The following is a 13,937-nucleotide window of genomic DNA, read 5'->3' on the forward strand; positions in this document are numbered from 1 at the left end:
GGGCTCAATAAATCACGTATAACACATAGCATTAACTGTAAGATATGTCTTCATTTTGATGCAATGGTTCTATTTCCAAAAATCTATTCTAAGGATGTAATTGGATGTACAGAGAAAAGTGGGTATACAAAGGCTTTCAGCAAAATCTTACAATAGGAATAATACTGTAAAAACAAACCACACTTTCATGACTTGAGAACCACTTAAGTATTTTATGCAAATATATAGTAATCCATTAAAATGAATATTTTTGAAGAAGACTTGGAAACAGAAAACATTTTTTGAAGCTAGATAAAGGATACAGTTTAGCTATGAACAAATTGGCATTGTAGAGAATTGTTTCACTGCTATCGTTTCCAGGGTTACTCACTTATCTTTTGCTGCTTCCCAGGTGGCACTGTAGGAAAGAATCCACCTTGCGGAGGTACAAGAGATGCAGGAGATACAGGTTCCATCCTTGGATAACAACCTCCAGTATTCTTACCTGAAGAATCACATGGACAGAGAAGCCTGGCACGCTACAGCCCATGGGGTCGCAAAGAGTCGGACACAACTGAGCAACTGAGCGCACAATTTCAAATGGAGGACTTTCTTGTTTTTCTGATTGAAATACTAAAAAGAAATTTAAGGTAACCCTGTAACAATTTATTCTAAATGTCTGTGACTTCAGTGAATTGCATTTTAAGTGGAAGGCAGGTTTGTGGAATGATGTCATATTTGTGTGTTAACTTTAAACAAAAGCAAATTGTCCTTCAATTGCTAATGACTGTAGTATATGCAGTTCACTGTATTGTTTAAATAGATTTCAAATAACTTTCATGTAATTTGTAATCATTTTAGCAGGTGGTGTGTGGTTAGCAATCAATAAGCACATGAAAGTGTTGCAAATGAGGCTCCAGGATCAATAGAACATTCTTCTTCCCTGGGAAGCACAGCCTACTCAGATGGTTGTCCTAGCACAGCCTACTCAGATGGTTGTTTTGTATTTATTGCAGATACATGAGCACATTTTTTCTGAAAAAATTGACAAATTAGGGAGATAGACAAAATGTCTTTCACTAGCATCATTACAGGGATGCCATTTGTTTTAAAGAACATATCCTGAGACAGGCGTGTGTGCTAAATCGCTTCAGTTGTATCCAACTTTGCCACCCTCTGTACTGTAGCCAGCCAGCCTCCTCTCTCTGACCCTGAAATTTTACAGACAAGAATACAAGTGGGTCGCCATGACTTCCTCCAGGGGATCTTCCCAACCCAGGAATCAAACCCGTGTCTCTTATGTCTCTTGCATTGGCAGGAGGCTTCTTTACCACTAGGGCCACCTGGGAAGCCAGAGACAGGCAGAAGCAGGCCTATATTTGGTACAGAGGATCAAATGGCAGTCAAGTTCTTAATCTTTAACCAATGGGTATGTGTCATCACAGGTCCCCTTTCTTTGGCACATATTTTTAAATGTATTACAAAGGCATGCACTCATCTTAGTATGTGGAGTTCCAGAAGAACTATACAAAAAATATCTTCACAACCCAGATAATCACGATGGTGTGATCACTCACCTAGAGTCAGACATCCTGGAATGCGAAGTCAAGTGGGCCTTAGGAAGCATCACTACGAACAAAGCTAGTGGAGGTGATGGAATTCCAGTTGAGCTGTTTCAAATCCTGAAAGATGATGCTATGAAAGTGCAGCACTCAATATGCCAGCAAATTTGGAAAACTCAGCAGTGGCCACAGGACTGGAAAAGGTCAGTTTTCATTCCAATCCCAAAGAAGGCAATGCCAAAGAATGCTCAAAACTACCGCACAATTACACTCATCTCACATGCTAGTAAAGTAATGCTCAAAATTCTCCAAGCCAGGCTTCAGCAATACATGAACCATGAACTTCCATGTGTTCAAGCTGGATTTAGAAAAGGCAGAGGAACCAGAGATCAAATTGCCAACAGTCTACTGGATCATCAAAAAAGCAAGAGAGTTCTAGAAAAACATCTACTTCTGCTTTATTGACTATGCCAAAGCCTTTGACTCTGTGGATAACAACAAACTGGAAAATTCTTAAAGAGATGGGAATACCAGACCACTTGACCTGCCTCGTAAGAACTCTGTATGCAGGTCAGGAAGCAACAGTTAGGACTGGATATGGAACAATAGGCTGGTTCCAAATTGGGAAAGGAGTATACTGTCACCCTGCTTATTTAACTTATATGCAGAATACATCATGAGAAATCCTGGACTGGACAAAGCACAAGCTGGAATCAAGACTGCCAGGAGAAATAACAATAACCTCAGATATGCAGATGACACCACCATTATGGCAGAAAACAAAGAAGAACTAAAGATCCTCTTGATGAAAGTGAAAGAGGAGAGCAAAAAAGTTGGCTTAAAGCTCAACATTCAGAAAACGAAGATCATGGCATCTGGTCCCATCATTTCATGGCAAATAGATGGGACAACAGTGGAAATGGTGAGAGACTTTATTTTTTTAGGCTCCAGAATCACTGCGGATGGTGACTGCAGCTATGAAATTAAAAGATCCTCCTTGGAAAAAAGTTATGACCAACCTAGAGAGCATATTAAAAAGCAGAGACATTACTTTGCCAACAAAGGTGCTTCTAGTGAAAGCTATGGTTTTTCCAGTAGTGATGTACGGATGTGAGAATTGGACTATAAAGAAAGCTGAGCACCGAAGAATTGATGCTTTTGAACTGTGGTATTGGAGAAGACTCTTGAGAGTCCCTTGGACTGCAAGGAGATCCAACCAATCCATTCTGAATGAGATCAGCCCTGGGATTTCTTTGGAAGGAATGATGCTAAAGCTGAAACTCCAGTACTTTGGCCACTTTAATGGAAGAACTGACTCATTTGAAAAGACCCTGATGCTGGGAAAGATTGAAGGAGAGAGGAAAAGAGGATGACAGAGGATGAGATGGTTGGATGGCATCATCAGCTCAATGGACAAGAGTTTGAGTAAACTCCAGGAGTTGGTGATGGACAGAGAGGCCTGGCATGCTGAAGTCCACGGGGTTGCAAAGAGTCGGACATGACTAAGCAACTGAACTGCCTGACGGACTGATTACACTTTACTTTAAAAGACACACATAAACAAAATATGTAGAGTTTTGTTTATTAAAGGCTGAAATAAAACATTACCTCATGAATATTAGCTTCACTTTTACTTCTTAGGTATTGAAACATTTTAATTACTGATGATTAAGGGGCATATATGGCATCCGGTACCATCACTTCATGGGAAATAGATGGGGAAACAGTGGAAACAGTGTCAGACTTTATTTTTGGGGGCTCCAAAATCACTGCAGATGGTGACTGCAGCCATGAAATTAAAAGACGCTTACTCCTTGGAAGGAAAGTTATGACCAACCTAGATAGCATATTCAAAAGCAGAGACATTACTTTGCCAACAAAGGTTCGTCTAGTCAAGGCTATGGTTTTTCCAGTGGTCATATATGGATGTGAGAGTTAGACTGTGAAGAAAGCTGAGTGCTTAAGAATTGATACTTTTGAACTGTGGTGTTGGAGAAGACTCTTGAGAGTCCCTTGGACTGCAAGGAGGTCCAACCAGTCCATCCTAAAGGAGACCAGTCTTGAGTGTTCATTGGAAGGACTGTTGCTGAGGCTAAAACTTCAGTACTTTGGCTACCTCATGCGAAGAATTGACTCATTGGAAAAGACTCTGATGCTGGGAGGGATTGGGGGCAGGAGGAGAAGGGGGTGACAGAGGATGAGATGGCTCAGTGGCATCACTGACTTGATGGACGTGAGTTTGAGTGAACTCTGGGAGTTGGTGATGGACAGGGAGGCCTGGCTTGCTGTGATTCATGGGGTCGCAAAGAGTCGGACACGACTGAGCGACTGAACTGAACTGAGGCTTTCCAGGTGGCACCAGGGTAAAGAATCTGCCTGCCAACGCAGGAGACATAGGTTGCATCCCTGGGTCCAGAAGATCCCTTGGAGAAGGAAATGGCAACCCATTCTAATATTCTTGCATGGGAAATCCCACGGGCAAAGGAGCTTGGTGGGATACAGTCCATGGGGTCACAAAAAGGTGGGACACATCTTAGCAACTAAACAACAGCAAACAACAACAATGGGGATATAAATTATTTCATGAAAAATAGATTTTATAATCTATTATGTATAAAATAGATTTTCATATATATTGTCCTCCCTTCCCTTGTTAGAAAGTAGACTTGTATGTATTATTAAAGTTTATTACCTTGCCTACAGATACACTTTCTGTTCAGTTCAGCTCAGTCACTCATCATGTCCTACTCTTTGCGACTTCATGAATCGCAGCACGCTGGGCCTCCCTGTCCATCACCAACTCCCAGAGTTCACTCAGACTCACGTCCATTGAGTCAGTGATGCCATCCAGCTATCTCATCCTCTGTCGTCTCCTTCTCCTCCTGCCCCCAATCCCTCCCAGCATCAGAGTCTTTTCCAATGAGTCAACTCTTTGCATGAGGTGGCCAAAGTACTGGAGTTTCAGCTTCAGCATCGTTCCCTCCAAAGAAATCCCAGGGCTGATATCCTTCAGAATGGACTGGTTGGATCTCCTTGCAGTCCAAGGGGCTCTCAAGAGTCTTCTCCAACACCACAGTTCAAAAGTATCAATTCTTCAGCACTCAGCTTTCTTCACAGTCTAACTCTCACATCCATATATGACCACTGGAAAAACCACAGCCTTGACTAGACGGACCTTTGTTGGCAAAGTAATGTCTCTGCTTTTGAATATACTGTCTAGGTTGGTCATAACTTTCCTTCCAAGGAGTAAGCGTCTTTTAATTTCATGGCTGCAGTCACCATCTGCAGTGATTTTGGAGCCCCCAAAAATAAAGTCTGACACTGTTTCCACTGTTTCCCCATCCATTTGCCATGAAGTGATGGGACCGGATGCCATGATCTTCGTTTTCTGAATGTTGAGCTTTAAGCCAACTTTTCGCTCTCCTCTTTCACTTTCATCAAGAGGCTTTTTAGTTCCTCTTCACTTTCTGCCATAAGGGTGGTGTCATCTGCATATCTGAGGTTATTGATATTTCTGCCAGCATCTTGATTCCAGCTTGTGCTTCTTCCAGCCCAGCGTTTCTCATGATATATTCTGCATATAAGTTAAATAAGCAGGGTGACAATATACAGCTTTGATGTACTCCTTTTCCTATTTGGAACCAGTCTGTTGTTCCATGTCCAATTCTAACTGTTGCTTCCTGACCTGCATATAGGTTTCTCAAGAGGTAGGTCAGGTGGTCTGGTATTCCCATTCTGTCCTTTATTGAGCCCATCTTTGCATGAAATGTTCCCTTGGTGTCTCTAATTTTCTTGAAGGGATCTCTAGTCTTTCCCATTCTGTTGTTTTCCTCTGTTTCTTTGACAGATACCCGTATTCCTGCATATTTCATCACTGTTTAGCATGAAAACATTCTACAAAGTGTTTAAAGATATTAAAGTACTTATGTGGTAAAGAAGTAAAATAAGGAAGATTCAAGGAAAGAAAAGAATCCCCCTGTTGTTTGCACACTTGTTTTCTGTAGAGATACTGTAGGAACTACCTTTGCCTCTGGCCAACTGGGTATTCATTGGGGGAGGAGACCACTTAGAAATTTACAACAGAAGTCAAGGCTGGGCTAAGGATAAACCCATGAGAAGAGCTCTAAACTAGAGAGAAAGAAACATTTAGGAATAAGAAAAGTGATTAAAAAAAAAACAACAACAAACAGTATGCACATCACCCCAGTGGGTGATCCTTAGCAATTTCCTCTTTACTCATGTAAATACTCAAAAAGAAAAAAAAGCTCTCAACTCTTGCGAACTAAAAAATAAGTAGAAAATAAGACAGCCAAGAAGGAAATTCTCTTAATTTTGGGCTTTGGAGGCTGCGTGGGTCCAGCTTGCCGCCTACCCTTAACTCCCTTGGGGGAATATTTCTTGGGAAGAAAATGGTCCGCCTCCCCGCAGTCGTCAGAGCCCTGATTCCCAGAAGGTGTAACCACGCGTGGCTGGGACGGGGAGAAAGAGTGGCCACTCCTGTTGCACAAGCGCAAAGCCAGAGAAGCATCTGCTGAGATGCGACTGGAGACCAGTGGCTCACCCCAGGGCTTTCGGGAAATGAAAAGGAATCCAGTAGAACCAAGGGTCTCAAGCCGAGTAATCGCTAGCTAGGAGTCCGCGTGGACTCCATTCTCTATTTTACAGATTGGACTCTCCAGTCCCAGGGTCGTGACCAAGCAAGTCTCCCGGAGTGACAAGCTGGGAATCACCGCGCCGCAGTGAACAACAAGTAAGTTATTGCCAACTTTGCCAATATATACGACATTTCCTCTAAACACTTTAATCTGATTTTCAGGTGTGAACACCACAGTGATGGCCAGAAGATAACTTTTATCCTGAAATCGTCAGTACGCTGATGGGACCTCCACCACCAGCAGACACACACACACACACACACACACACACACACACACACACACACACACACACACTCAATACATCGCACCTGGAGCAACGGGACCTCGCCCCTAGGCTGGTGCGCACTTGGCGGGGGGCGGGGGAGGGGAGGGGGTTTGTTTAAAATTTGGGAACTTACTGATTTCGTTGGAAAGAGCGAGCTGGATTGAGGGTGGATGGAACGCCGCCTCGTCATTTACTCATTGCGACTGTCTCCATTGTGGACACTAGTAGCGAGTCACAGACGCCTGCTCTTGCAGGGGAAGTCTGACACCTTGAGGACGCGAGAGGGGGTGCCGGGACCCCCGGGAGCCGGAGAGGGAGAAGCTTTGCGAGTTACCGGGTGAGGAGGGTGGGGGCTACTTTTTCAAGTCGGGGGACCTGCCGCGCGGGTCTTGTTTCCTTGGGTGGGAGCAGGGTGATCAGCGGCCGAGTTCTGACGCGAACTGAAGTCGGACAGCTTGGGGGGTGAGCCTGCCCGGAGCCTGGAGGTGTGTCTGGCTCGCCTCCAGGGTCACAGGGTGGGGTACTGGCCACAGACTGGACTGGATAGCCGCTGGCATGCGGTGAGCTCGCGTGCCCAACAGGCTGACCCCAAACATCTGGCCCCGGGGCGGCGGAGGCTCTTCCCCGGGTCCTGCCCTCGCGCGGGTCCACCTCCACCGCCTCGCAGAGCGGCGCGTGGGACGCGCTTCTTTCCGAGTGGTCCCCTCCGAACCCGGGCTGCGCTGACCCGGAGTCAGGCCGCCACCGGAGATGCAGGGAGGGGTGCCTTCCTCTGGGTTCGTCGGCTGACAGCCGTGGGAACGCTAACTTTACCCGGAGGGGTCCTTAAGGGCCGGGAGTGGGTGAGGTTCTCCTCCCTTGGAGCTCACCTCCCCCTCGCCCCAGGCCCTCCCCTCCCCCGCCTCGCGCGGCATCACTCTCAGAGCATCCTCACTCCGCCCAGTTCGGTGCCAGCTGCGTGGGCTCCAGCTTCGTGCGTTTTCCTTGGAATGCTCGGAAACTCGGCGAAGACTAAGGAGATCCCGTCGGAATTTGCCGGGCGTGCTGGCACCGGGCAGAGCACTCGCGCCGCTGGCCTCGACTCCAACCCCCTTCGGCCAGAAGACCGCAACTTTGCAGGTAAAAAGGGTGTCGCCTCAGAGCTCCATCTGGCCGGAGTCGCACCTCCCCTCGTTTCTGGGATCTCGGTTAAGTTTCTCAAGCTGCCTGGGAAGCCTGCTCCCTCTTGGGAGGCGGACATCCCTGGGGGTTACTGGATCCAGAGGCTCGGGCTCTGCAAGGTTTCTCTTTAGGGCTGGGGACCGGATCTGTGAAGCTTTCTGTGGTTGACCTGGGCTGAACGAGAGTTTGGGGATGTTTCTCAGCATCTTACCGCATCCGGCTTTAAAGCAGGGGAGAGGGCAAAGAGTGAACCCCCGGTGTGACTTATATGGTAAACAAAGCAGCAAGAAGCCACGCCGTGGAGCTGGGGAGCTGGGGAGCTAGGGAAGGCTGTTTTTAGCCTTTTACGCATTTGGGGAAGGTGGGAGATCTTGGTGGCCCCTGGGCGCATATAAGGGAGCCCTAGACTCTGGTACCTAAACTGGGGTAATAAAGAAACGACGGTGGTCAATATCCTGTCAGTTAAACTCTGCGTCATTTTCATTCTCTATCAAAACACGGAAACACTTCGATCCGTGTCGCTGGACCCAGGCTAAGGGATTCCTAGTTCGCTTGGCTACTGAGATTCCAATTAAGCCAGTGACCCTATCTGCTACTTGGCTGAATCACTGAGATTCGCTGCACAACTTGTTGTTCTAGCTGAGAAGTCGGTTGTCTTTTGTGATGAGGTAACTAGAGAATCCTGGAAGGGGATGGAGGGCTGGGAGAGACTGAGACAGGGAGCTCTGGGACTTGCCTGTATTCACTATGGTGTATCCCTGTTCACATGCTTTCTTAGGGGGGCCCTTCTCAGTTAATACCCATAACTGTAAGATGCAGCAAGTTGGCTTACTCTGAGTAAGCACCAAGCCAAAAGAGTGGGAGGAGGCAGAAACAAGGTTTACTCCTTTTATTAAAAGGAAATTTACAACAGACATGTAAAATTGAAAAAAAAAAATCAGTTCTCATATAATTTCTGGATTTCCTATTACAGTCATTGCTGCACAAAAGATATTACAAATTCTATAAGTGAAAAGGTTGGCTAGAGTTTGTTGTGTTTTTATTTTTTTTAAGAAAAATTCTGAATTAGGGAGAGTAAGAACGTGGGGATATGTTAAAACATTGAAATCATGGGTATTGAAATCATTGGCTATTTAAACTTAGATGGTAATACCTACTTCTATACCCACTTCTAACCCGGACAGTAGACCAAGACCTCTCCTTTTAAGTATGGTAGGCAAAAAGTCAGTAAGATAAAGGGATAACTAGTAGTTTAAATATTAGAATCAAAATTCAGTTAGATAAGTGCTTGCTAAAGAAGCACCTTAAAGACTGAATTAATGTAAATCAGCATATCAATAGAAGTTACATTGGCTTTATCAAAGTATTTTATGCAAGTATCTTGAATTAAGGGAAGGTTAGTACGGGTAGAAAGAAAGCAAGCACTTTCCTCTTTCCTGAATGAGACCACCGACCCACAGAGGCTTTCAGTAGAGTTCTGATCAGAGCTCAGTTACTCTGTTAAGCTTGATGTTGTGAACTGAAGAGCCAATAGGTTCATGCCAAGGAAGTTACATATGAAGAGAAATACTAATAGGTTAATGAAATTGATGCATAAGAGGTGCTTAATATTCCCTGGGTGAATAAATATATAGTTAGGTAGACAGCTTAAATAAGGCATAGCAAGAAGATTCATAATTGCAAATTTAGAGAATTTCTTCCATTTAGGTGAGAACTTAAAGGAACATGGGCATTCATCAAAGCATAAACTAAGTGCAAGAGATATAAGACATGTCTGTTTAGTAAAACCTGTCAAATATATTAACTCTCTTTCTGAAAAGCTTGGTTCTTGAAAAATATGTTTCAGTTTACTTGCTTCATGGTCACTCTCACAGGCATAAGAAGTGGAGTAAACTTCCATTACTTATAAGCTTTAAAGTTTTGTAATTTTACATTATTTACGTCTCTATGGCAGTTATTCCTGAAAAGTCAAGTTCAGATTACAAAGAAAAAAATATTAGAAAACTAAAGTTCTATATGAACTATATGGCCACTTCAGTTATTGAAGGTGTAAGAGATCAATTAACTTTCCGTCTAAGTCTGTTGTTGTTTAGTCGCTAAGTCATGCCCAGTTCTTTGCAGACCCTGTGGACTGTAGCCCATCAGGCTCCTCTGTCCATGGGATTTCCCAGGCAAAAATATTAGAGCGGGTTGCCATTTCCTTCTTCACGTAAGATAACCTCTATTGATTCATATTTTATATAAGTAGGAAACACCAGACATTGCTTTTATTCTTTCTGATTAAACCAAATTTGCATCTTATTCAGTACACACATTTTAAACTTAAAGCTTATAATAAATGTGATAAATTTCTATTGAAGTACAAAAATAACCATTATGAATGTGCCAATTAACCCCTCTGAATTGAAAATACTTTCATAAATGTGTTGCAGAAAATATTGTCATGATTTTGCACCTGCATGTTTAATTGCCAGGATAATTTATGACGATTCAGATCATTAACATATTATAAAACTTACATGATCTACCTTTTCTAATTAATTCATATATTAAAATAAAAATAAAAATAGGTACATTTTTGTTCCGTAGTTAATATTGTGAATATCAGTGCTCAAAGAGAAAGGATTTTGTAAATAAAGATGGAGAAGAAATGATAAACACCAGCTAGGAAAGTAAAATTGTAGACTGAATATTTTCTTTTGAAAATGTGATCGTTTGATTTCTAAAAACAAGCTAGGTGAAGGGAAGTATAAACTATTAAGTTTTCTTTTTTCCAAAATCATGACGCCTGAACATTTCATGAGATCAGATTCTAATGTGCCTCTTTTCTTTCCAAGTTGTATTGTCTGGGCCTAACTGAAACTAGTTGTTATTCACCTCTTTAATATCTGGAAAATCCACCAGAAGCATTTTGGTTCTTATTAAAAATGGTGTTGAAGAGACAGCTCAAAACAAAAACCTTGTCTTTTCACCTAATTTATGCTTCATCACTCCCCAAAACACATATTCATACCAAATAAACATTACAACTGATTAGTTCAACCCAACTTAAACTGGACATTTACTTCTATCTAGTTGTGATGAAAAGCTGTTTTGGAACTGTTAATATCTTTCCTCTCCTTATGTTTCCTGGTTCTAATCCTCCAAGCTGCATTGAAACCTTAATATTTTAAGAGATTTGAGAATATTTTGATCAGGAATGTGATATCATGGCTATATCTATTTAATTAGTACAAATATAGACCCACTCTCTGAGAACATTGGTACTACCAAAATAACACCTATGATGAAAAAATACTTTCAGAAGAAGCTCTTCATTGGTGGAACTGAAAATTAAAGACACGTACATTGAAAATATATCAGTTTGAAACTATGTGGTTCCATGAACTATTCAGTACATGGAGTGAAATTCTTAAGTCTCAATGGTTCTTCTGAAAGTCATTTCACTTAAACAGGTTATGAAAGAGAGATAATAGTTTCAGCAGTTGATCTTTTCCTGTAACTGAACTGTAGGTCATAGCCCATTAATATTAGTGTAGATTAGTCAATGCTTTGAAAAAACGTTTCCTTTGAAACTCGGCCGTGTCATTGAGTAATGGCTTCTTGAGAAGCAACAGGTGACACATGGGCCCAGTTTTGCACATAAAATTCAAAATGTTAAGTAAAACATTAATTTAAAAATAGGCCTCAATAGGTTTATCTAGCACACTCCATTCTTTTTGAGAAATGGCAAGTGAAATGTAATGAATCAGATACACATTCATTATACTCTGCCTGTAGTGTGCTATGGTCTAAAAATGTTGAAAAGTTACCATAAGTCATTTCCTTGAACAAATATTATCAATAGTAAAATTTACTTAAGACAGGAAGATAAGAATTATTACCAAAAAAGGAAAGTGGGAAAAAGAGAGTAAGTGAATATTTATGAGTACTTAAGGTATGCCAGGAACTGTGCTAGAAACTTAAATTTTTTTATCTTCACACCTACCCTAACACTAAGGTATTATTACTAACTTTTAAAGAATCTGAAAAGACTAAATTACTACGAAAAAGAAAAAAAAATCACATAGTTTCTTTGTGGTAGAGTCAGAATTTAAACCCATGTCTACTTGATTTTAGAGTCAATATTCCTGTTACTTGATTCTAATGGTTTCAAAAATAAATTAGTAATCTTTTAACAAGATCTGTGTTCATTGGATACTTATAGACATTTATTTATTTAGCTTTTCAAATGTAACATTGGGACATACACGACCCCATTATAACTCTAGAATTTGACACAACACTGTGTTAACTAAGGCTCTATCTGTTCTGAAGCAGAGTAGGAGATGAGATACTCAGCTCAAGCCAATTGTTCTCAAAACTATTTCCTTTCTTACTCTTGAATCTAAATGTAATGTGTGTGGAAAGAAAAAAAAAAGCTTATTTTCATGGATAAAATTCTAGATAATAGACCTTTAAATAGTTATGAGATTATAATTTCTAAATTAAAAATTGTCATTCAAACCTTGAAAACATCTGTAGGCTGTTGATAAAATGTCTTTGTACAAAACACAGTCATGTTAAGACAGGTTTTTGTTAATCTTATCAGTGTTAAATGAAATTTCTAGAGAAGTGTTTTTGTCTTAATTTTAATTGCTTAATTATTTTGCATGTCCCTTGGTATTTAATGAAGGGAGCACTCTTTCATTCATCCCAAAAGACATGGTTCAGCTGGTGGCACATTTTAACACATTTGCCATTAAAAAAAAAAAAAATACACCTGCATTTAAAACCAATGTGCTTAAATCCAGAAACCCATTGACACTGAAGTTGAGGAAATAAATTTTTTACATATATGACAAAAATTAGCACTGGTGATATCTATTCAGTAGATATTGTTTGAATGTTAGTAAATGGATAATTGAATAAATAGATTAGTGACACACGAATGAGATCTTCATCTTTGCATTTTCAGGCACAGCTCCCTCTCTACAGAATAACTTCTCTCTTACTGCTTCCTGTCAAAATGTTCTCCAGGCACTAAACCTAGCTCAACATCACTGTCTCCTTGAAAGCTTCCTTCATGTCTCCAGGTGTCTCAAGTATAAATACAAGCTAAACCCTTGTTATAGTCTACCTTACAGATGGATAGAGGTCTGTCTCCTAAACTAGACAGTAAACTCCTTTAAGAAATCCAGAGGATACTCAAAAATGTGTGAGTTTTAAAGTGACTTAGACTGTTATAAATATTACACCTTTGCAATTAAGCATACTTATTTCATAGTTTTATAATTCCATTGCTAAATTGTGAGCTAATTTATTTATCTAGTGAAGCCATTATAATAATAATTTGCACTTATATGATATTGTGAGTACTCTGTTACTTCCTATATTATAAACATTAACCCACTGATACACAATGGACATAACTTCCAGTCAGCTGGTGACTCTATAATGCTCATTTTCACAGAATTTATATATTCAGTTATTAATGTGCTTTAGTTTAAGTGGTGCTGTGCTGAAATTCTTAGGAGGGAGTTTTTGTTCTTTTACACCATAAGTGTGATTAGAGTTGAAAGAATATTTCTCAGGAATACTTACTGAACTCAAGGCAGTCAGAGACTTCTTTGGTGTGATTGCAATCATTAAGTTATGCTGAGAATTCATGTCAAAGCCTTGACAGCTTATGATGTCCAGTTGTAGGTGGCATGAGCTTTTATTTTGGGGAGGGCAGTTAGTAGTTTTTTATTCTTTTTATTCTGCCTGGTAAACTTGTTACAAATGAAAGTTTATGAACAGTGTTCATGTACCCTTTGTTGTTGTTTAGTCACCATTGTGACCCCATGGACTGTAGCCCACCAGGCTCCTCTGTCTAGGGAATTTCCCAGGCAAGAATACTGGAGTGGGTTGCCATTTCCTTCTCCAGGGGATCTTCTCAACCCAGGGATGGAACCTGCCTCTCCTGCTTGACAGGTGGATTCTTTACCACTGAGCCACCTGGGAAGGTCTCAGGTACCCTACTACACTTTTAATATGTTTTGCCTCTAAATAATGGTGAAGAAGCTATATAATTGTGTTAGCTAATACCCTGTGCATATCAGAATCATAGTTCATAGCTCAATGCATCATAATTTTTATTTTCACAGAATTAAGATACTTAGTGTTCAACATATGCTTTTTGAATGGGTGAATGGAATGAATGAATGCATGAGTGATTGTTGTCAGCTGCTATGCTCAACCTCTGTATTTTAATATGCTCTTCTTTCAAGGAACTGGTCACATACCTGTATGAACCACCCCAAAAATGATGGATGAAAGGACAGGAGTGAT

The 13,937-nt window shown here is 41.1% G+C and overlaps 1 protein-coding gene across 8 annotated transcripts in view; it reads left to right on the forward strand.

Annotated features, from left to right (window-relative positions):
• Positions 1 to 6,051: 6,051 nt before the first annotated feature.
• TRPC4 (transient receptor potential cation channel subfamily C member 4) overlaps positions 6,052 to 13,937 on the forward strand; it is a 212,039-nt gene continuing 204,153 nt past the window's right edge. For 4 of the 8 annotated variants that reach the window (XM_060394393.1, XM_060394392.1, XM_060394389.1 and 1 more), the window contains exon 1: positions 6,052 to 6,291. The gene's annotated coding sequence lies outside the window, so the exon portion shown is untranslated. Of the gene's footprint in view, positions 6,292 to 6,607; positions 6,802 to 7,385; positions 7,584 to 13,937 lie in introns of those variants that run through there. The other 4 variants (XM_060394394.1, XM_060394388.1, XM_060394387.1 and 1 more) reach the window with 3 other exon arrangements.

The sequence above is a fragment of the Ovis aries genome, chromosome 10, assembly GCF_016772045.2.
Source record: "Ovis aries strain OAR_USU_Benz2616 breed Rambouillet chromosome 10, ARS-UI_Ramb_v3.0, whole genome shotgun sequence".
NCBI lineage: Eukaryota > Metazoa > Chordata > Mammalia > Artiodactyla > Bovidae > Ovis > Ovis aries.